At 44.6% G+C, this 23,730-nt stretch overlaps 2 long non-coding RNA genes across 2 annotated transcripts; both read left to right on the top strand.

Annotated features, from left to right (window-relative positions):
* The first annotated feature begins 17,775 nt into the window (after nucleotides 1-17,775).
* LOC308676730 lies at nucleotides 17,776-18,595 on the top strand. Its single transcript, XR_014028357.1, has 3 exons — nucleotides 17,776-17,905; nucleotides 18,083-18,162; nucleotides 18,585-18,595. It is a non-coding gene; the product is annotated as an uncharacterized lncRNA (long non-coding RNA).
* A 24-nt stretch (nucleotides 18,596-18,619) lies between these two features.
* LOC308676684 lies at nucleotides 18,620-20,718 on the top strand. The gene is made up of 3 exons (XR_014028345.1): nucleotides 18,620-18,716; nucleotides 20,363-20,425; nucleotides 20,655-20,718. It is a non-coding gene; the product is annotated as an uncharacterized lncRNA (long non-coding RNA).
* The last annotated feature ends 3,012 nt before the right edge of the window (nucleotides 20,719-23,730 follow it).

The following is a 23,730-nucleotide window of genomic DNA, read 5'->3' as shown; positions in this document are numbered from 1 at the left end:
GGCATGGACCGGAATCCCCTCTGGCTTGCCAGGAAGGATCAGTCGTGCCTCCAGAATCAAATGCCGTGGAGGTTCACAGGCACCGTCGGAACGGCGTCGCTCGGCGTGGTCGTTGTGGGTCGCCCGATCTTTCACACCGTCTAGATCGGGCTCGGGCCGTTTCCCGATAGCAAAGCAGGGGACTTTCTCGGGGCAGGCTTGGACACTGACGCCCGCTGACGCTTCTTCGGGCAAGAAGCAGCCAAATGTCCAGGGTCTCCACAGTAAAAACACAACCCCTCCGATCGTCGTCTGTCCATTTCCGTCACCGATAGACGGGACCTGGCGGCACCCAGCTCCATTGGCTCCTCCCTCTGGACTGGGGGCTCACGCACAACAGGGGCGGCAGGGGTCTGTGGGGTGGCACGGCGACTCTTACGCTGCTGCAGCCGGGCATCGATCCGCAGACAAAGATGGATCAGCCCATTCAGGTCTGAGGGAATGTCCACGCGGGCCAGCTCATCCAACATCTCCTCTGACAAGCCATCCTGAAAGGCATCCACGAGCGCAGCCTCATTCCAGGCGGAATCCTGGCTAAGCAGCCGGAAATCGCTGATATAGGCCTGTAGAGGGCGCTGACCCTGCCTCAAAGCTTTCAGGCGTCGGGTGGCAGTCTGCGCCTTAATCGGGTCCTCGTACATGAGGCGCATATGGTCACAAAACCCCCCAAAGTTATCCAACAAAGGGCTAGGCTGTGCCAACAGAGGCGTGCCCCAACGAGCTGCATCTCCCGACAGAAGGCTCAACACGAATCCCACCTTATCTCGGTCAGTGGGGAAATCAGCTGCTCTCACGCTGATATAAAGCTGGCATTGTCCCAGGAAGGCAGGAAACAGTTCTGGTTTACCAGCAAATTTATCCGGCATAGCTATCTGACATTTCCTCCTGGGTGGGGGTGCAGCATGTACCTGAGCTTGCAGTTGTGCCACCTGAGCTGCCAGCAAAGTGAGTTGCTGGGTGAGCTGGGCATTCTCGGCAAGAAGCTGCTCCATCGTAGTAATAAGGGGTGGGTGGCTGAAAGCAAACTGTTCTGAACCAGCCCTCTTCTAGCAAACCCCTATTCAAAAGAAGAGACTGGAAAGCGTCCAAGGCTAAAAGGCTTCTGCCAAGATTTAATTACGCAGTTAACAAAAACACTAGAGCTTGTCTTCTCAAACGGAAAAGTTGCTTTCAGCAACCAGCCCCTCCCCAAACACTCCTTTTATAGAGAGCTCAGGGCGTGGTCTCCCTGTGCCTCCTCCCGAGGAGTCCCACATTCTTTCTTTGTTTGTTCCTGCTCGACTGCCTCCTGCGTCGGGCGTCCTTGAACAGGGCCAGCTGTGGGTCATCATCTTCCGCACTATCGGGCTCACGCAGCTGAGAAGAGGGCCCCGGCTGGGAACTCTGCCAAGCCTCCACGCCATCATCAACCGGTTCGTCTCCCACACGGTCCTCCTCCCCCTCATCTGAGTCATCCGACACGTCTGAGCCGGCTGCCGAAACCACAGGCTGGCCCTGAGTCACAACACTTCCAGAGCGCGGCCGTCTAAGATGTAACTCAGGTCTTCCGGGCTCCTCCAGTCCGACCAAATGCGGCTCGGCTCCACCGGGCTTCATCGGACTTAACCGGCTAACCCAAGGCCCTTCGAAAGCCGCCAAGGTCGCTAAGGGCACCAGGCCATCCGGAACAAACGGGGCAGCCGAGGGACCGGAGCGAATCGAGGGCCAAGCCGCCGTTGGAACCACTGCTGCCGCCGGGAAAAACGCCGCCGCAAGCACCGCCGCCGCCATCGCCGAAAATGCCGCCGCCGCCGAAAACAGCCCGAAAACGGCCCGAAGGCATCGCCGCCAGGGAAACGGGCCAAAAGGCCCAATATACCACCGCTGGCGGCGCAAGCGGCCCGAAAACGGCCCGAAGACGCTGTCAATGCCGCCAGAAATGGCCGAAAGCAGCCCGGGAACGCCGCCGCCGCCGCCATCGCCGCCACCGCCGAACACGCCGCCGCCGAAAACTGGCCGAAAGCGCCGCCGCTGTCGGAAACGGACCGAGACAGCCATCCAGCAAGAACGGGCCCGAAACGGCCCGAAAAACGCCGCCGCAACCGCCACCAACGGTCCGGAAGCGGCTCGAGATGACGAGGATGCCGCCGCCGAAGAATGGCCCGAGAGCGGCTCGGAGGCACCGCCGAGAACGTCGAGAACGGCGAACGGCGAACCAGGCAACAAGCAGGATGGTAAATCAGCAGCCAACAGCCTCATAGCCTGATTCATTTATCCCTGACTTATCTTTTCCCTCACTACATACTCCACCAAATGTTCACAGGTATAGTAGTTTGTACTACCAAATTTAGGTCAGTACACTATATCCATCCAAATGGGGTGTTTCAGCCAAGTGAAACAACAATACTTAATCATGGTACCTTTTACTGTTATCCTGGGTGTATTTTCCCCAGATGGGTCCATCCCATCCTGCTAGCATTTGACCAATGGGCTTTCCGGGGGAATCCAAATATTCACCATCAGTCTCCTCACTCACAGGTTTACTTTTACTGTTTCCCATGACTAGTCTTTCCCTATATACGAGACCTCCATTCACTCCAGGTTAACCAAACCATTCCACTTTGCCCATCTCTGACTGATCTCGCGGAGGTATGGAAGTGCAGATCAGGGCTCAGGACTCATCTCATATTTCCAGGATCCTAGTGATCCCTAATACGTCTCACACATCCTGTCAACTAGGTCTCACACACACACCAGTCCTACTCGACTGCCCAAGTAATACTTCCCCAATTACTTGTTGGGTTTTCTTACCTGGGTCCATGCAATGAGTTACCTGATCAGAGCCGATCTCAGCCTGTTTTCCTATTTCTTTTCTCCTGACTTTATCTTTCCAGCATATTTCATTTGAGTAGACCTCAGGCCCCCAGGTGGCTCAGATCTCCAGGCTGCTGAAATCAGCAGGGCATGCCCCCTGAATTCCACTGAAGCCAGCAAGTAAAAGCAAGTAAGCAATTGGAAATGGGTTGGGGAACAGCAAGTGGAATCCGGGAGGCTAGCAAAGCAGGCCCAGTGCCTGTGGAGACCCAGCGGGGCAGGATGGGGGGGGAATAGACAGGGTGCATGTTGCAGCATCTCTGTGGTTGGTCATAAGAGTGAACGACCGCTGTGGTACTGCAACATACGTAACTTTGGGACCAGATCGTAAGTACTATTTTTGGGGTGGGTGGGGGGTGGGGTGTTGTAATTTTGAACGGTCACCAAGTGAACTGTCATAACTCAAGGAATACCTGTACTGAACTTGGTATTCTTGTAGAACATCTGTGTGAATTGTTTTAGAGTGGTTATAGTGCAAATTACAGGGAAGATTTCATAGGTTATGGTACTACTACACAGTCTGGTAGTTATACTGTTACCTTGTGGGACCTGGCCATGTTGGCTTGTTCAAATCATGATTACATAAAATCACGACAGTGGTATGGATGAATGCAGTTGCCGAATCTAGATGAAAATTCATGATAGTGAAACAGTGGACATAATGTTTTATGCTGGAGCATAGTAACCAGTATATAATGTTGGGAATATATTTCCCATACTAAAAAGATTCTTCATTGCTGCTGAAAGGGCTGTTCTGGTTGCCACCTGCTTTTTATTCATTAAAATTAATTTTATGCAATTCTACATATCTCACTTTTAAAAATTTTGTTACCTCTTTCCAATCTGCAGTCTCTTTCCCTTCGAGAGCAGCTTGCCCGACACGGATCTGGCCTACATGATTCCAGCAAAGAAGGAGATACCCAGTTATGTGTAAGTGGCTCTGGAAGGCAAATTTGAGGGGACGCAGAAAAGGGTGGAAGAAAGTATAGAGAGGCACTTTAAAAAGTTGGTTAGATCAAGCACCCATGTTCACTGTGCCCTTCTGTGGAGACATTTTTAATTTTTATTGGGTTGTGGAAGCATCTTCCATAGCAATTGTGATGTATTTTGTTTTCTGAATGTCCCTAATTGCTCCAGACATTTTCCTGTTTAAATTCCTTCTTGTTCTTTATGCTGTCTTGCTTCCTCCTAACATCATGTTTCACTAATAATCATGAGGGCTCCAGGAACTGCAAAAAGACCTTGGAGATTATGCATGGCTTTGGGGAATCTTGTTTTTTTAGTGTACTTCATGTAGGAAAGTCAAAAGGCGATTATAAGATGTGAGTTTGACAAGTGAGTCAGACTCTGTAGATAATGTGCCAGTGTTGTTTCTACAGACACTGATCAGGTCCTATAAATGAGATGTTTTTTGCTCCCCAGAACTGTCACTAATTTAAACTAGGATTTTTTGCATACAGAGAATGATCCTTATAACTGATTTATAGGCCTCACTTATGCATTGAACATGGGAAGTGGGGGGAGGATGAATACCTAATGTTCATATCAAGCAGAATTAATTTATAATACATGGGCCTCTCTTTACTTTCTTTATTCTTTAGGCCAATGGATCTGGGGCCCTTGAGTTGGGGCATGGGGGTCGGGAATCTGAGCTAGAAGAGGTTTTGCAGCACCAGAGAGGAGAGCTATCCCAGCTGAAAGAAAGACTTACCATGCTTTGTCGGCAGATGGCAGAGCTGGAGGAAGAATTAGCCACGGCCCAACAAGACCTTATTAAATCTGAAGAGATTAATGCCAAGCTACAAAGGGACCTCAAGGAGGTAAAAGGCAATGCTTTGTGTTCCACCTGTCTACTATATGGCAGGTTACCTCTTATCTAGATCAAGTAATTCAGCTGTCTTTTTTTTATAAGAGTTTTTATTGAATTTTATAGCGTTAGGAAGAGGATATGACTAGGGTAAGGATCAGGATTTGGGATGGGGTTAGGATCGGGATTGGGGTAGGAACAGGGTTGGGAACAACATTGGGTTTTGTTTTTTTAAATTCCATTTATATCCCGCCCTTCTCCGAAGACTCAGGGCGGCTTACAAGCTTAGCAGTAGCCTTCATTCTATGTATATGCCTGCTTATTAGGGCTTTCACACACCACCCCCCAAGTGGCATTATTACAAAGTCAGCTTAATTGCCCCCAACAATCTGGGTCCTCATTTTACCTACGTCGGAAGGATGGAAGGCTGAGTCAACCTTGAGCCTGGTGGGATGCGAACCTGCACTAATTGCAGGCAGCTGGTGTTACTTAAGGAGGCATTAGCCCACTGCTCCACCAAGGCTCTATTGGGTTATTATTGGGTTGTCCCCCAATAACATTTTAAAGCTTTAGCAAACAGACTATTGTCCGGGTACATGTGTTCAATTAACACTAATTAATATAACAGTAAACAGCTATAATATATATGCTAAACGATAATCATATATGGTATCAATTAGTCAATACATATCATTCTCCTTACTAATATATACTCAAAATATAAAAATATACTCAAAATAACATATCACATTCATTTCTTGCTAGTTCATTTTCCTAACCATTGGTAAAATTTATCCCATGTTTTAAAATAAATTGAATCCTCTTTCTCTTTAATCTCTGTTAATCTGTCCATTTCTGCACATTCTAAAATTTTCTTGATTAAAATCTCCTCAATTGGTAGGTTTTCATTTTTCCAGTATTGGGCAAATGCTATTCTCGCTGCTGTCAATACATGCAATATTAGATACTCATTCTCCTTCTCATACTTAGCTCCTAATATTCCTAACAAAAACAGCTCTGGTTTAAATTCAACCTGTATTTTAGTCATCTTTTCCAACCACATATGTATCTTAAGCCAGAATTTTTCGCTTTAGGGCATACCCACCAGATATGGTAGTAGGTACCTGGCCTTTCTTTACATTTCCAGCAATTATTTGAAGTATTTTAAAACATTTTAGCTAATCTTACTGGTGTCATATGCCATCTATAAAACTTTTTATACAAATTTTCTTTATATGAAACTGCTTTAGTCAGTTAAATATTTCTATCTCATAATTTTTGCCAGTCTTCCAAATCTATAGAATATCCAAAGTTTTTTGCCCATGTTATCATTGCATCTTTTACTTGTTCTTCTTCCATCTTCAAGTTTAGCAGAAATCTGTAAAGTTTCTTAATCAGGTTTCCGTTTGTTTTTAATATTTGATCAAATTCTGTCTGTTCTTTATAAAATCCCATTGTCTTTGCATCTTTTCTATATATTGTTTGAATTTGTAAATATATCCACCATGCTAAGTCAATACCTTGTCAATGTAAGTCTTGTCTGTCTTTCAATTTTCCTTCCTTATCTAGAATATCTTTGTAGGTAACGACTTTGTCATAGTTAATTAAATTTGGGTAAGCAAAAGCTTCCATTGTTGAAAGCCACTCAGGTAGTTTAATATAAATTTTCTGCTTTATTCTTTCCCATTCTAAAAGAAGTACATTCCTTATAAAGTGATTTTGGAAGTATCTATGTATTTTACTTTTCTCATACCATAGAAAGGCATGCCAACCAATTTGTAGGTCATGCCCCTCTAGGTACAATAGTCTTTTATTTCTCAATGTAATCCATATTTTAAGCCATGGTAAAATGGCTGCTTGATCATACAGACTCCAGTCCGGGAATCCAAATCCTCCACTATTTTTGGCTTCTTGTAACATATTCACTTTAATTCGTGCTTTCTTCCCTTGCCAGATAAATCTTAATATTGTTGCATTTAGGTCATCAAAGAAAACCTTTCCCAATTTTACAGGGATCATTTGAAATAGGAAGAGTACTTTCGGTAAAATATTCATTTTAACTGTAGCTATTCTTCCTAACAGTGACAATTGAAGATTTTTTAATTCAGCCGTCTTTAATCTGACCTCTTCTGGGTTATGCAACTTCCCAGTTAACATGACCAAAGACTAGGAACTTTGGGAGGGCACCAAGATGGACAAGTCTACAATAAATCATTACTCATTACTCATGTCTCAGCTTATGAACTTCAGAAGGTGGGAATCATTTCGAGAGAAATTTTCAGAAAATCATCTTACTCAATAGGTGGATTCCCACGGCAGTAATGGGTTGTGAAAATGGAAGAGGCCAATATAGTATAGAGAGTTTTTCAGGAGGGATTGGTGTTATAACAGCAAATAATGTAAGGTTAATGTATGAAGCTAAGTGGCATCCATATGTAAAATACTAGACAACCCATGACCCATTGGGCCATTGTTTCAGAGATTCCTGAATGCCTTCAACAATAACAGAGTTTCTAATGCACTAGAAACATTCTTTAAAATTTAGGGAGATTTTCACAGATGTATTTGCCTTGAAAGCAGCCCATGTTGAGCTGTACATCACAGTCAAACATCAGCAGTGGACCACAGGAAATGTTTTATGACATTTTAAATTATTTCATAAAATGCTTTATGATCATTTTTGTGTCATAAAATGTTTTATAAAATTTGCCAAGTTTTAATTACATGGGAGTCATGGGTCCCAGAATTTGGACACATTCTATAAGTTAGCCCATTTGAAGTACGCTGATTGAAAAGGTTTTGCCCTATAATGCATTGTTTTGCCCAGTTAAAGGTTACAGACTGTAAGGACCCACTTAAATTTACATCTTAAGAAGACAGAATTCTTGGAAATATTTTCTTCCAACAGGAATCTTTATTAAGAGAAATTAACTGAAGGCATGCTAGACTGGATCTGGGGAGCCCTCCCCATCATTCAACATTTTAAAGTGTTCTCCAAGCAGCCCCCCCCCCCAACCCACAGTTCTTCCGGGTGATCCAAACCGGCAGATTCTAGGTGTTTATTTCAGGGAAGATAATTTCAGTCCGGCTCAGTTGGCACGATCATTCAATCCTTTTATTGCCCAGACTCCAAGTGTTGTATCTTTCCCCTTCCCCTTTTCCCACACTGTTGGCACAGGGAAGATCTTCAGAGAGGCATAGCATGAAAGGCAGATGGCTATATTGTTATGTTTAGTATACATGGAGTGAATCAACAAAAGGTTACTTTGTAGTGAAGACAGGAAGTGAAAGCAACAAAAGTCCCCATGCATTCCCCCTCCCCTTTTTTGTATGACAGAATCCAGGAGAACGCAAGGGCTGGATTTTTAATCAGAGAAGATAGGTAGAAATGAAATCTAACTGGATTCTGACATCTGGCTCCCCTTAAAAATAAGAGAGATCCATCTGTAAAGTAAACAAAGCAGGTATAAAAGTTAGTTTGGCTTGTTAGGATACTCTGAATGAAACTTCTTTAAAAGCTTCGGGGCTTTTACATGACATTTGTGAACCCACTCGTTTTGTGAGGAGGGGAGGTGTTTCCATGCTACTAGATATTGAGTTGTCCCATGGTATCTTCTAGAGTCTAGGATTTCCTTTATTTCAAAGTGTTATTCTCCTTCCACCATGATTGGAGGTGGTGTGTGGGGGGGAATTTTTGGCCGTAATAGTGACTGTTCTCTTTTCAGCAAACTGCAGTGAAAGATTGGGTGTATCTGTCTAAGATTTTTGGGTACCGTATTTTTCGGACCATAAGACGCACTTTTCCCCCCCAAAAGTGAGGGGGAAAACGAGGGTGCGTCTTATGGTCCGAAGGTGATCTGTATGGCCAGCCCCAACCTCCGCAAGTGGAAAGCAAGGGAGACTGCCAGGAGCACAAATCGGCACGTGCTGAGAAACGCCGATCTCGCACTCCTGCAATCTCCCTCGCTTGGTTTCAGCTTCCCTTGCTACAAGAGAAAGCAGGCTGAAACGGAGTGAGGGAGATTGCCAGGAACGCGATCTTGCACTGCTGCAATCTCCCTCGCTCCGTTTCAGCCTGCTTTCTCTTGTAGCAAGGGAAACTGAAACCGCGCGAGATTGCGTTCCTGGCAATCTCCCTCACTCCTTTTCAGCTTGCTTTCTGCAAGAGAAAGCCGGGCTGCAGGGCCGCCTCCGTGGGTACTACTCTAACACAGAGAGGGAAGGACAAAGAGGGAGAGAAGGAAGGAAGGAAGGAAGGAAAGAAGGAAGGGACAATGGGAGAGGGAGGGAGAGAGAAAGAGAGAGAGAGAAAGAGAGAGAGAGAAAGAGAGAGAGAGAAAGATAGGGAGAGAGAGAAGGAAAAAGAAAGAGGGAGGGAGAGAAAGAGGGAGAGAGAGAGAAGGAGAAAGAAAAAAGAGAGAAATAGAGGGAGAGAGAGAAAGAGGGAAAGAGAGGGAGAGAAAGGGAGAGAGAGAAATAGAGGGAAAGAGAAAAATAGAGAGGGAGAGAAAGAGGGAGAGAGAAAGGAGAAAGAAAGGGAGGGAAATAGAGGGAGAGAAAGAGGGAGAAATAGAGGGAAAGAGAAAAATAGAAAGAAGAAGAGGGAGAGAAAGGGAGAGAGAAAGAAAGAGGGAGGGGGAGAGAGGGAGAGAAAGAGAAGGAGAGAGAGAAATTAAATTAGTAACATGATTGTTAAGTGAATCTGGTTTCCCCACTAACTTTGCTTGTCAGAAGGTTGCAAAAGGCGATCACATGACCCTGGAACAATGTGACCATCATAAATATGAATTGATTGCCAAGCATCCGAATGTAAATCACATGACCCTGGGGATGCTGCAACGGTCATAAGTGTGAAAAATGGTCATAAGTCACTTTTTTCAGTGCCATCGTAACTTTGAACAGTCACTAAGTAAATCGTTGTAAGTCGAGGACTACCTGTACGTTATCATTTTTTTTCCAAAAGGGGGGTGTCAAGTTTTTGACACCTTGCTGGGCGACTGGTGGTACTTGGACATTGCCTTGTCCTAAAAGTGGTACAATGGATGAAAAGGTTGAAAAGCCCTGTTTTAGTATACTGATACTATTTGGTTCAGAATATTTTTTTCTTGTTTCCCTGCTCTAAAAACTGGGTGCATCTTATGGTCAGGTGCGTCTTATGGTCCGAAAAATACGGTAATTCTAATTCTACTGTTACTAGGTTTATGATTCTTTTAATTGGAAAGGGTCCAATGTATTTTGGTCCAAGTTTTTTACAGGGTTGTAAGGATTTTAGGTATTTTGTAGACAAATATACCATTTCACCTATAATGAATGGTGTGGGTTCAATTCCTTTTTTATCTGCTTGTGCTATATATGCTTGTCTAGCTTCGTCCAGGGCTTTTCTAACTATTGGCCAGGTGTTTTGTAATTGTTCTATCCATTCTTTCAGTGATGGGATTACCGGTTCATTTGGGGTTAGTTCTGGCATGGGGTTGAAACTTTGACCGGTAGCTATTTGAAAAGGAGTGTAACCTGTGCTGGAGTGGACTGCATTATTATAGGCAACTTCTGCAAAAGGTAGGGCTGTCCAATTTGTTTGCTGGAAATTAATAAAGCATCTTAAATATTACTCAAGTACTGAGTTAGATTTTTCAGATTGACCATTCACTTGAGGAGGATGACTAGATGTTAGTCCTTGATTTGTCCCTAAAAGGGATAAAAATTATTTCCAAAATGCCGACGTAAATTGCACTCCCCTATCCAATATAATGCGTTGTGGTGACCCATGCAATCTGTAAATATGCTGCACGAACAGTTTCGCTAAGGCTTTTGTGGTGGGAATCTTTTGGCAAGGGATAAAGTGCACCTGTTTGGAAAACAAGTCCGTGACCGTCCAGATTACAGTATTCCCATTGCTTTCTGGTAATTCCACTATAAAATCCATAGCTATTTCCCTCCTGGGGGCTGAAGGATTTGCAACTGTTTGTAACAGTCCAGGTTGTGCTGGACCAGTATGCATTCAGCTGCTCCATTTTATATCTAGTTTAGGAATTGAGAACTGTGTTAGTGTATTCAGCATTTACAGGGTTAAACATTATTTCCTCAAGAGATGCCTTTGATAAAGGGAATTAAAATAAAACAGAATGATTATAGATTGAGAGCTTTTGCTGATGACTTGGTTGTGACAGTATCCCAACCGTTACAGTCGGTTATAGACTTGATGGAAATTATAACTCAGTATGGTAAGGTTTCTGGGTTTAAGGTGAATAGTAATAAGACTAAGATATTATCCAAGAATTTATCTATGAGTGAAAGGGATATGTTATCTAAATTAACAGGTTTTGAAATAGTGAAGAAGGTTAAATATCTAGGAGTATATATTGCAGCCTCAAATGTAAAATTGTATAAGAATAATTATGAAACACTATGGTTGAAGGTACAAAGGGACTTAAATAATTGGAAAAAATTACAATTATCATTACTGGGAAGAATTGCAGTTGTTAAAATGAATGTTCTACCAAAGTTTCTCTTTCTGTTTCAGATGATACCTATATTGAAAAAGGATGCCAACCTTGATCAATGGCAGAAGGGTATTAACGAATTTATCTGGGCGGGGAAAAAACCAAGAGTTAAATTCAAGATTTTACAAGATGCCAGGGAAAGAGGGGGACTCAAGGCGCCGAATTTGAAATTGTACTATGATGCGGTTGCCTTGACCTGGGTTAGTGATTGGCTCAATCTAACTAATAAGAGAATACTTCATCTTGAGGGATGGGATTTGGTATATGGATGGCATGCATACTTGCTTTATGATAAGAAGGTAGACAGGGCTTTTAAATCCCATATTCTTAGAAGCGCTTTATTGCGTGTCTGGAAAAAGTATTATTATAAGTTAAATTATAAAATACCGATTTGGGGAATTCCTGGACACGCGATAGAGGGCGTATCTATGGGAGTGAGTATGGATATGGTTTCTTATAAGGAACTACTTAGATTGCAAGGGAATGATTGGCAACTTAAACCAGTAGAGGAGTTAAGACAAGAAAATATAAGTTACTCTTGGTTTCAATATACCCAATTGAAAGCTAGGTGGAAGTCAGATCAAAAGGTTGGCATCACTACTACAGATCAAAATTTAGTAAAGCAAATTAGAGATTCAAATTGTGCACATATAAAGAGGATATATAATGCTTTAATTGAATTGGATTCGGAAACAGAACTGGTTAAAGACTGCATGATAAAGTGGGCACAAAATATTCAGGAACCAATTTCGTTGGACACCTGGGAGATAATTTGGGTCAGAAATGTTAAATTTACCCAGGCTCAAAATTTAAGAGAAAATTTTTATAAAATGTTTTATAGATGGTATCTGGATCCCAAGAAGCTGTCCAACATGTATCCTAATTTACAGTCTAAATGTTGGAGGTGTGGTAGTTTAGAAGCTACCTATTTTCACATGAGGTGGACTTGTAGAAATACAAAAGCTTTTTGGATTAAAATTTGGTGGAACATTCAAAAGATTTTTAAGAGAAAGATAACGTTTTCCCCGCAATTGTTTTTATTGGGCATTGTTGTAGATTGTGATGTTAAAGAAACTAACTTGATGTTGAACATGATAACGGCAGCACGATTACTGGTGGGACAATATTGGAAGAAGGATAGTTTGCCCACTGTAGAAGAATGGGTGTTTAAAGTTTCGAATCTTGCAGAAATGTCTAAGATTTCTGCTTATCTGAAGGATCATTCACAGGAAAGATATATTTCAGTTTGGAGGAGATGGATAAATTATATTCAAAACAAATATGGGACTAAAAAGTACCATTTAGCTTATGAGTAGATTTTAGTGGGATATTTTTATTGGTACGTTGTTTGTAGTTATGTTAAAAGAGAGTTAAAGTGCATTATGAATTTGGTTAATTGTATATTATGCATAATTTTTATTTAGAATATGATTATTGTAACTATAATCCTGTATTTAGCTCTGGGAAGTGGGGGGGAAGTGGGTGGGTTTGGGGTGGGAGGGATTTGGGGATATATTGTAAAATTTTGTTTTTGTAAAACTTTTTAATAAAAAAAAGAGATGCCTTATGGGAATTGTAGTCTAGCTGTATAGTGAATACCATGCTTTCTAGTTAAGTGGGTGGAGCTTTCATAGTTTATGGTAGGACTTCCTGCCTTTGTCTTTGTACTATCTCTCTGGATGAACCCTGGCGTGGCTGGGAATATCAAGCTCCATCTTCAACTTGTAACTTTGCACAGGATGGAAAGTTCATCATTCTTTTATCTAATGAGATGGGTCCAAATTACAATCTTGCATTCTGGATGGGCCATTGCTGTAACCGTGAGCTATTGACATTGGACGCATGAGAAATAAAGTAATTTGATTATTCCCATTTTATTTGAGTTTATTCTGGCTGTTTCAGGTGGGATCAGCATTCACATCTTTACTTGAAACAGAACAGTAAAAAATGATGAAATTATTTCCATTCTAAAAATATGGCATGTTTCCTCATTTGGCTGCAGTAAAAAAAAAGGAGATGATTAATTCGCCATTCTCCAGCTGGCTCTGGCAAGAAGCAAAGTGTAACTCTATGAACTGCTGTCTCTTCCTGTCTTCCTGTTTGGAAATGTGCTGAAAGAGTTAACAAGCCACCCCTATGATTTCTCTTTCCTTTCAAAAGGAAACCAGCTTGAATAGCCTGTTTAAATCTTACTGCCTCGTTTGCCATTGAGTTGTCTTAAAGTGTTTTGGAGAATTGCCCCCCCTTCTTTCCTCTACCAGAAAAGGCCTGCACGTTTGAAATGCAAATGAGTTTTCTGCTCGCTCAGAGGGATCTGCTTTGAATGTTTACAAGTGTTTCTAAAGAACAGACGTGTGTATCTGTATATCAGCTTGCAATCTCCAAGCCTTGTGTGATCAAATTCCCCTGCCTGCCTTCTCCAAAGGGAAACTGCTCCCCCCCAATTTGACTGGGAAGATCAGAGATATCACCCTCTGTTGCAAACCCAATTTGTGTTTAAAGCAGTATTTTTACTGAAAGGAGAAAAGTATGTTAGTTTGCTAAAGTCTTTTTGTTTAAAAGACTACTGAGAGTGGGTAGCCTGACCCCTCCTGCTTGCTTAATTCAGCGATCGTATTTCTCCAGCCTCTCTGGCTCAGCCATAAAAGGGCAATAAAACAATTAATTGCCTTGGTAAGGGCAAAATGGGAGGAAAGTTACTTCAAGCCTCTTCTCCCCCCCCCCCCCATTTGCTTGGAATAAATGGAATGTGGCTATAGATGCAGAAGTGAGCATTTAACTCCTCATTAAGTGGCTGCAAAGTTTTGACCTTTACTTATGCTTGACACTTTCATCTCCCCCGTTTGCGCAAGAAAAGAAAAGCATTTCTGATGTTGCTTCTAACACCGGGATCCTGCTTTTTTCGTTCCATTACATTGTTCACAACAGTTCAGACAAGAAGAGGCCCCCAGTCTCTGGCTGGTCAATAAAACATTTAATTGCCATGGTGACCAAGCCCCTGGTTTACTGCTGAGTGAAAGAGGCCCCTACCCTTGCAATGCAGAAAGTAAACAGCAAGCTTGGATTTATGTTAAAGCAGACAGCGTCCCCTGGTGGCCAAGCTAAAACTTTTATACTGTCTGCAAACAAGCATCAATTTAATCTGCTTGTGGAGAAAAAACATAGAAAACCCCTACGTGGCGCCCTCAAATAAGCCCAAGCGTGATAGACAGAGAAAGATATTGATTCACACTTATGACAAGGCATGAAAGCATCCTTCTATGGAAACTAGTTTCTATGGAAACTAGTCAAGGAGAGAAGCAACCTAGAACTAAGGAGAAACTTCCTGACAGTTAGAACAATTAACCAGTGGAACAACCTGCCTCCAGAAGTGGTGAATGCTCCAACACTGGAAGGTTTTAAGAAGAGACTGGCCAGCCATTTGTCTGAAATGGTATAGGGTTTCCTGCCTGAGCAGGGGGTTGGACTAGATGACCTCCAAGGTCCCTTCCAACTTATTATTATTATTATAAATAGGACACGTGATTTAGCTAACAATCCTAAAATATATGTTTTAAATCTCCAGAAGGGAGATTATTCAGCAAGCCTATCCCAAGCATGGGCAATGCAACAGCAGCCTCTAGTGGCAAACTGCTAACAACAAGCCTACATTTATGTTACCTGCAACTGAAGGCTAAAGCAAAGCAACCCTACCCAGTCCCGCTAGTTCTAAACAAGGGAACGGTGCCCCCCTAGTGGCCAAAGTGTGAACTTCCCTGAAGTCTCTAACCATGCAGAAGGTGTCCCCTGGTGGTCAAAGAACAAAGTTCACCAAATTAGTTAAAAATAGCTAGGAAGTTTTCTGAAACTGTCCTAGCCATGGGGGCGTGTCTTATTGATTCAGAAGATCCGCTTCAAGCAATCAACCATGGAGAACTGCTTCAACCAACCCGCCTTGATTTGTACACAGAAGCTGATGTCCAAGCTTCGGTGAGGCCAAATACATCCCAGAAACCCTATGACCTGAGGCAACAAAGAAAGCCTACAGAAGTTATGCGGTCGAATTTGATGGAGAAATGGGATGGGTTTTATAAGCGCCACGAAAGAAACTGGGAGAAATTACAGGAGCTGTGCCAAGTGCCTAAAGAGAAACTTTCCCCTGAACACATTCTTTCAGCGGAGGAGTTTTTCTTCAAATGGAAAGACTACTGGCACTGTCTTGAAAAAGTCCAGTTGCAACTAGGGGATCCAACACTTGAAAAGATAATGCCACACCTCAAGCTGCTAAACAAGGAACGTGAGCGTATCTTAGAAAGTAAAAAATGCCTCACTCAGGGCGAGCTACACATGAAAGACATACTGCGCGAGAAGGCCAAGTACGATGTGTCCCAACATTCACATACGTCATCCCAGCGGGCACATGAATCTTCTTCTCACTCATCCAAGATAGCTTCACCCTTGAGTCCCAAGTCGCCATGGCCCAAGGCGCACAGCAGCCTGTCAAAGCAAGCTTATGTCTCAGACACCTCCCGTCACTCCAAGGCATCTTCTCACCACAGCCATTGTTCCTGAACCTCCAGAGTGGAGAGCTTCGCCGCCCAAGCTGCCCACACAACAATTGAAGCCAAAGTGGCCAACGCAGCTCTTCGCGTGACAGAAGCGGAGCAACTGCAAAGGGATGAATTAGCCAAACTGGAAGAAGAAGCTGCACAGATGGAGGCCAGACGAAAGCGAGTCCAGGCCAAGCTTGACCTTTTTCAGCACCAGCGGGAAGCGTCAGCAAGAGCAGAAGCTTTTCAGAAGGCATTCCAAGGCGCTACCCTCAAGCCCAATTCTAGTAAGCCAGAAGGTGGAAACCAGCATAGCCGTGCGCAGGTCTACCTTGACGACCACAGCGCGTTTCGATATGAGCAGGCAGGAGCGCTGCAGTTGTCCACAAGTCCTCTGAGACCAAGTGGACAGGAAAGAGAATCTCCACGACCAGGTGTGCCAATTAGCCAGAGAACCAACAAAGCATCATCTGGATCACGAGACCTTCCCTTTGGAGCTGCACAACCAGCTCCAACGAACCAAATCACAGATGGTAACCAGATAAGTCCATCTGCAATGGTGATGACTCCACAGCAGGAAAAGCAGCTGCTGCAGGACGAGATTGCCAGGACTCAGGCCAGGCTAGAATCTCTACTGCGTCAACGGGAAACAGCATCCCAAGGCGCTGCCTACACGCCCAACCATGGAGGAGAATCTCGGCCACCAGATGTGCCAACTGGCCGGGGAGCCGCCAACGCACCACCTGAACGACGAGATTTCCCCCAACAAGTAAAGACACAAGAAGTCAAGCCTCCTCAGCTTAATGTAAAGGCAGAGGAATTCAGGCCAAACCCTCAAGGCCCCTCGTGTGAGCCATGGGAAGTTACGCTCAACGAGAAGAATTCTGAAGAAAACTGCCAGTCGTCTGTGTCACATTCTCTTGCTCTTAGGAGCAATGCTTATGAGGATCAACGAGAAGCCACTGATCATGCCCCTGATGACCTCAACGCCATACCAGCCCAGCCTGATGGCAAATCCCATGCAGCACCAATGGGTCCTCCAACATCCTGGAGAAGAAGATTGGATTCAGAAGAGTTCTTGATTTACAACCATTTATTTAGTGTCCGTTTAATGTTACAACAGCATTGAAAAAGGTGACTTACAAACAGTCCTCACACTTACAGTATGACCATTGCAGCATCTCCACGGTCATGTGATTGCCATTTGCAACCTTCCCAGGTGGCTTCCAACAAGCAAAGTCAATGGGCGAAGCCAGATTTACTTAATGAACACATGATCCACTTAACAACTGCAGTGAGTCACTTAACAACTGTGGCAAAAAAGATTGTAAAATCAGGAGTGACCCACTTAACCACCTTGCTTAACAATAGAAATTCTGGTCCTAATTGTGGTCATAAGTTGAAGACTGCCTGTACACCAAGTGGCTTCATGTCATGAAATGTATAGTTTTTGCATGTAATGGGCAAATTAACTGAAAAGTGGTATAATCTATAAGACCTAGAAAATCTTAGTTTCACTTATAACTAGTAACTGAAGGATCTGGGCAAAGGTTTCTTATTTTTCAGAGAATTGGAGAGAGGATGGCTCTATCCATCCCCTGCCATTTTTTAATCCTTTCCTTCTCTCATGTGGCATGGGTAACAGGTATTAGCTCAGCGAGAAGACATGGAGGAACAAATTACCACATTAGAAAAATGCTACCTGAGTGCTCAGCGGGAGGCAACATCTCTTCATGATGTCAATGACAAGCTGGAGAATGAGTTGGCCACTAAGGAATCCCTTTACAGACAAGTGAGTTCCTACTTTTTCCTTTTCGTTATTCTATCTTTTATGTTGGCTCCAATATCTCCCTGCTAATGTCTGGTTATCCTTAATGTTCACATTCTGCATATCCTGCAGATGAGTTGGAAGTTGCCCATCCCCCCCTTGCTTTTACATGCATACTACTAGTGGGTAATACTCAGTTACTTATATGATGGCTCATCTTGCAGGGTTTTGTTTCTTGACAACCCTTTAAAAGTAGTTATTTCTCCTGTGTAGAGTGAAGAAAAAACAGGCAGTTACAAGACTGGCTGGAAGATGCCAAAAGCAGAAACTTCAGCAGACTCTTCAGAAGGCTGAGACTTTACCTGAGATAGAGGCCCAGTTGGCCCAGCGAGTAGCTGCCCTTAACAAGGTACTGTGCAAAACAGGGAAGAATTGAACATTCCATCAAGAGATGTAGGAAGGGAATGGCCAATGGAACACTGATTGCTGGTGTTGGAGGACAAAAGAAAATAGGAAAAATGGGAGGATTCTGAATTCTAAGAAAAAGAAAGCATGGCTTAATTCTCTCATTCACTTCTTTTTCTAGGCAGAGGAGAGGCATGGCAATTTTGAAGACTGTTTGCGTCAACTTGAGGCTCAACTGGAAGAGAAGAATCAGGATCTCCAGTGGGTGAGGGCATGAATGAAAAACTGGGTGGAATTAGATGAGTACTGCAGGTGCTAGACCATTTGCTAATGAACTTTGCCTCTGTGGTGCAGCACATGCTTTGCATGAAAAATGTTCCAAGTTCAATCTTGGCTGAAAACGATGGAGATTTCTACAAATTCCTGTAGAGCTGTTTGCAGTCAGTTTTGACAGTAATATGGTAGATGGATCAATGTTCTTAGTATAAGACAGCTTCTGATGCTCCTATTTCATATGCATGGGGAGTATTACAAATACATTAATAGTAATGTATATGGAAATGAGGGATCCTAGGTGTGATGAAGTCATTGATTACAGGCAAGAGGGTAAGACAGTAGACTGGAGGAATGACCTCCAGATAATCCTGACTACTTTTGCTCTCTCTCCCTCTTGAAAAAAATAGGCACACCAAAGGGAGAAAATGAATGATGACCACAACAAGCACCTGTCAGAAACAGTAGATAAGCTACTATCTGAATCCAATGAATGTTTCCAGTTGCATCTGAAAGAAAGAATGGGGGCACTGGAAGAGAAGGTACATGTTTCTGTAGGCATGAACTGGGTTTGTGGTGTGAGAGCCAGTGGGAATCAGCTATCCTGTATCTGTAGGTCAGCTGGGTGATAGTACAACTGAAGGAACTGCCAGAGCTCAGGAATATTGTACCTTGAAACACAAAATAGTAATCACAGTCTTTATTTTTCCAAAATACAATGTACTGGATGTTTTGGATCTTGGGCATTATGGATAAAAGCAGAGTAACTACTGCAAAAAACAAAACAAAACCTCATAGTGGCCATTGTGGATGGTTTTTGTTTGTTTTGTTTTCATTTGGTTTGTCATAAAGATGATAGCCATTATTCCAGCTGCTAAAGTGACTGACCATCCAGGTTCTTGGATATAAGGAGCCCCAGAAGTCTAACGCTTTGAGATCCAGGAACTGAGGATGCTTAGGCTGTTGACTGTCAGTTGAAAGTTGTAATCTTAGGTGGGGGTTTGATTGGTGGGTGGGTATTTGTGACAGAAGAAGAGGTAGAAGTGGCCATAAAGTATACTTGAGTAGGAAAATGCCAAAATTACCTATCATTTCCTAACCTGCTCTCTAATACAAGTTGGTTCTCTATTGAGGAGTACAGGAAAGATATGACATCTGTAGAGAGGCAGAATGGGACGTTTAGGTATGGCTGTGCCTCCTTCGCCCCCTGCCACCCACCTCAGCCCATTTACAGCCAGCTTGCCTTCTCCACTGGCTCTCCCCCGGCCATTCTCCATGGCCAATGGGCCCCTGGCCCTCCACCCTTTGGCCCGGCCCATTCGCCCAGACACCATTTGACCCGGGCCTTTGGCTGCATGGGACAAATAGGTCCTAGCCAATCGGGTGGCAGGCAGAAGCAATGGTGCTGCAAGGGCAGCATGTGATTGGTGATGGGTGATCACAGGGGCTGGAGTGGGCAGCGTGTGATGCAAGATTTTTTAAAAGTACTGTGGCTGTTCCACAAGCTTTGGAGCCTTGCAGATCTGTCACCAGGACTGGAGGGAGGGGCAGTGGCGGTGTGAGTAGCAGCCGCCAGGGCCACTGGGGGGGGCAGACAGGTGAGAGTGTGTTGGGGGGACCAGGAAAGGAAGGAGTGCCTCAAGGGGGCTTGACAAAGACAGCTTGATTCACAACTCAAACGAAAGAGGGGAAGAGGAGCAAGGCCGGTGTGGCTTCTGGGATTTTTTGGGGGTTTGGGGGTTTGCGCAGGCAAACAGCAAGGCCGGTGCAGCATCTGCAATTGCAGGTGGTGTGGGGGTGAGGAGGAGAGCAGGTGAACAGCAAGACCAGCATGGCTTTTTCAATTGCGGGCGATGGGGGGGGGAGCACAGTTGAACAGCAACTGTAATTGCGGCCAGAGTCTGAGGGGGTGGAGGAGCACAGGCAAAGGCCCGTGGTGAAACGGTGTCTGGGGCGGAGGGCCAGGGGCCCACTGACTGTGAAGAATGGCCTGCCAGCAGAGGAGAAAAGTTTGCTGTAAATGGGCTGAGGCAGGTGGCAGGGGGTGAAGGAGGCGTGGCCAAGGGTCCATGCTTAAATGTCCTAAACCCGTAGAGAGCAAAGGTATGTTGAGTTGCATGTCATAAGCTTGTTATGTGTTTTTACTCTCATTAAATTATTTTGTTTCTCTTATTTTACCCCCCTCAAGAATACACTAAGTGAGGAAATTGCCAACATGAAGAAAGTACAGGATGAGCTACTGGCAAACAAGGTGAGGCAGTTGGCAACTGAGAATTGGGTTTTGTGTGTGTGTTTGTGTGTGTTGAGAATCTTTAACTCCAAAATTAGAGAGAAACATGTTGAATTTGGGGAAGTACGGGATTGGGTTAAGGGTTAGAATGAGGAAAGGTTCCAAAAGTATTTAAAGGGTATGATGGAGTCTTTGAGGTCAGCTAGGTTGCTTTCCAGAACTGATCTTGTCCTTTGGCCATGTCTTGCAGGAGCAGCTATTGGCTGAGATTGAGAGGATGCAAATGGAGATAGACCAATTACGTGGATGTCCAGTCTCTACCGATTCTCGGTAAGGAGGCTTCATGCTTTCAGAAACCATTCCCAATAGCCCAGTTCTTAAACCCTACTAGATAATGGCTGGGTTCCCACAACATGCTGAACCACTAATTCTCAGCCTATTCTAGATTAGTCTTTAGTGTTGCAAATCCACCCAATTATTTTATTATTGTTATTGGTTAAAGCTAGGAAAGATGTTCTATATCTAAAACACACAATTTAAAGTATCATGTTTATCTTACTCCTTTAAAGTTCCTCTCACATCCATATTTTGATGATCTTTTATGCCATGATTACAGCATTCCAGAAGGGTGGGAAGAATGTTTCTCAGTTGAGACCATTCATAGAAATGGGGCTGATGCTTTGGTTAAAAGGGGAACTCTTGAACCTGAATGGAATAGACCTTTTCTTCTTCTTCCCTGATTATTCATGCTCACAGTTCTTTTTCCCTGTTCCATGGAGGTCTCTGCCAGGTAGTGTGCTGGAGTTGCATTACGTCCAAGCACCCACGCTGCTGGTGGGGGCCCACATGGACCATTACAGCAGTGCTGGTGTGGCAAGACGTTCAAAGAAGGGGCCCTGGGCTGTCAAGGATGAGGCTACCAAGGTATGGATTGTGAGATGGTCTCATGAGGTCGATGGATCGTTAAGGTGCTTCCAAGTGAAAGGCAGAACGCAGAGATGCAATCATATATATGAAGCTTTAATCAACGATAGATTAGAGAGAAAGAATTACTTGGCATGGAGGCATCCATGCCTGCGTGTGAGAGAGAACAACAGAACAGAACAAGACTAGAAGAGACAAGAACAAAGAGCAGCCCCTTGAGCAGAGGTATTTATGGGGGGTCTCAGCCCCTCCCTAACCATAAAACTCTCTCGCCAATGGGGCTGCAGGGGCTGGGGACCCCTGACCCACCAGTGGAAGCAAAGAAGCCTCTTTGCTCCCATCTGATGACCTTTTTGGGTAACTGCCATGGCTGGCACAAAACATCTAACAATTCCCCTTCTTGCCAGCCAATGACAGGGACCAGTGAATGTGTGTGAGGGGCGAGCGGGTGTCATAGACATGCACAAACACGTTCAGAAGACCAAACACAAACGCTTACACAGAAGGTTGTGCCGGTCAATGGGAACAGGTTTGGTGAACAGATCAGCTATCTGGTCAGTTGTGTTACAATGCTCAACATGTATAAAACCCTCTTTGGCAAGCTGCCTGACATTTTTATAGCGTATGTCTATGTGGCGGGACCTAGAGCCCACTGCATATGCCCCCGAGATTGCAATTGCGGCTGTATTATCCTCTTGAATTTGGATGGGCAGAGGAGGAGATGCCCAGATGCTCGTTATCAGAGCATTGAACCAAATCAAATCATTGGCCGTGTCTGACAGGCTGGCATATTCAGCCTCGGCCGTGGAGCAAGAAATAAATTTTTGCTGCCTAACATGCCAATGGATAGGACAGCCATTTAGCAATATGAGGAAACCAGAGGTGCTCCGTATACTCTTGGTGTCGCCAGCCCAGTCTGCGTCTGAGTAAGCGGAGAGCTGGGCCGTCTTCCCCTTCTCTGGTTCCAGCACAAGGAGGGCATCAGCCGTGCCCCTGAGGTATCTAAGTACCCTTTTAACAGCAGTCCAGTGGAATTCCTTTGGGTGTTCCACGTGCCTGGACAGTAGATTCACAGCTAAAGCTATGTCAGGCCTGCTCCAATTGCTGATATATAGCAAGGAGCCAATCACAGATCTGTAAAGCTTATTATCTGTGAACTCAGGACTGTCCTTGTGAGTGTGATTGTAATAGTCACTTTGCATCGGGCTATGCATTGGGTTAGATTCTGCCATTTTGCATTTGGCCAATAACTCCTCTATCTTTTCTTTTTGAGATAGAGCGAACCCCCCCTTAGTGGCCAAGATGTGCACACCCAAGTACTTGTCAACCCACCCCAAAGACTTCAGGGTAAACTTTTCTTCCAGGGCCTTGGCAAATTCATCACACCCTTCCTTGTCAGGCCCTACATATAGTAGGTCGTCCACATAAACTAACACCCGTTCTGTGGTACCCTTGGAGTTGCGTGTGAAAACACATTCATCTGCATGGGATGCAGTGAAACCAACTCGTTCTAAACTTTTTCTAAGGCAGTCATACCATAGTTTCCCCGACTGGTTGAGGCCATATAACCCTTTGTGGAGTAACCATGTATTTCCCCTTTCCTGCTGGTAGCCATGAGGGGCCCTCACGTAGATCTGCCGGTCCAAGTTGGCGTGGAGGTAAGCTGTCTGGATGTCGAATTGGAAGACTTCCTCCCCCAGAGCGGCTGCAGTTACGAGGGCGGCCTTGATGCTCTCTGCCCGGACGGTTGGAGAGTAGGTCTCCCCGTAGTCCTCCATGTAGCGCTGAGCGAACCCCTGAGCTACCAAACAGGCCTTATACAGGTAGAGGCCATTGGCAAGTGGTTTGGCCTTGTAAACCCACCTTGTGCCAATGACTTTCCTCTCCTTTGGTGGTTGCTGGGGGGTGAAGACCTTGAGTCTTCTTAGGCTGTCCATTTCCTTCTCCATCGCGAGCTGCCATTTCTCCTGTTCTTCGATGGGCAGCTCCTGGATGTCAGAGAAGGATTTTGGGGTGACCACAACACTGTTGACGGACGCGATGTGCCCAATGTCAATTCTCTTTGGCGGGATCCCTTTGTTGGACCGCTTTGACCTCCTTACCTTCTGCCACTCACCGCCCTTTTCTTCCGCGGGTCCCTGAGGCATCGCTGGGGGTGAAGACGGCGTGTCTCCCCCCATGGGACTGGACGGCTCATCCTCCCCATCTGATCCAGGTAGGATGACATCTTCGTCTTGTTCCTCACTTTCGTCAGTGGCAGGGTATGTGGTCGCCTCAGGTGATGTCGTGGTTGGTGTGTCCTTGCTGGGTCGGTTGACATATGGGCTCAGATCATTCGAGTGGATCTGGGTCCAATTGGAGTCCTCTTCGAAGGAGGCAGATTGGGAAGTCACAGTCCTGCC

Source organism: Vipera berus (assembly GCF_964194415.1).
Source record: "Vipera berus genome assembly, chromosome: W".
Taxonomy (NCBI): domain Eukaryota; kingdom Metazoa; phylum Chordata; class Lepidosauria; order Squamata; family Viperidae; genus Vipera; species Vipera berus.
This window is presented reverse-complemented; position numbering and strand designations above follow the sequence as displayed.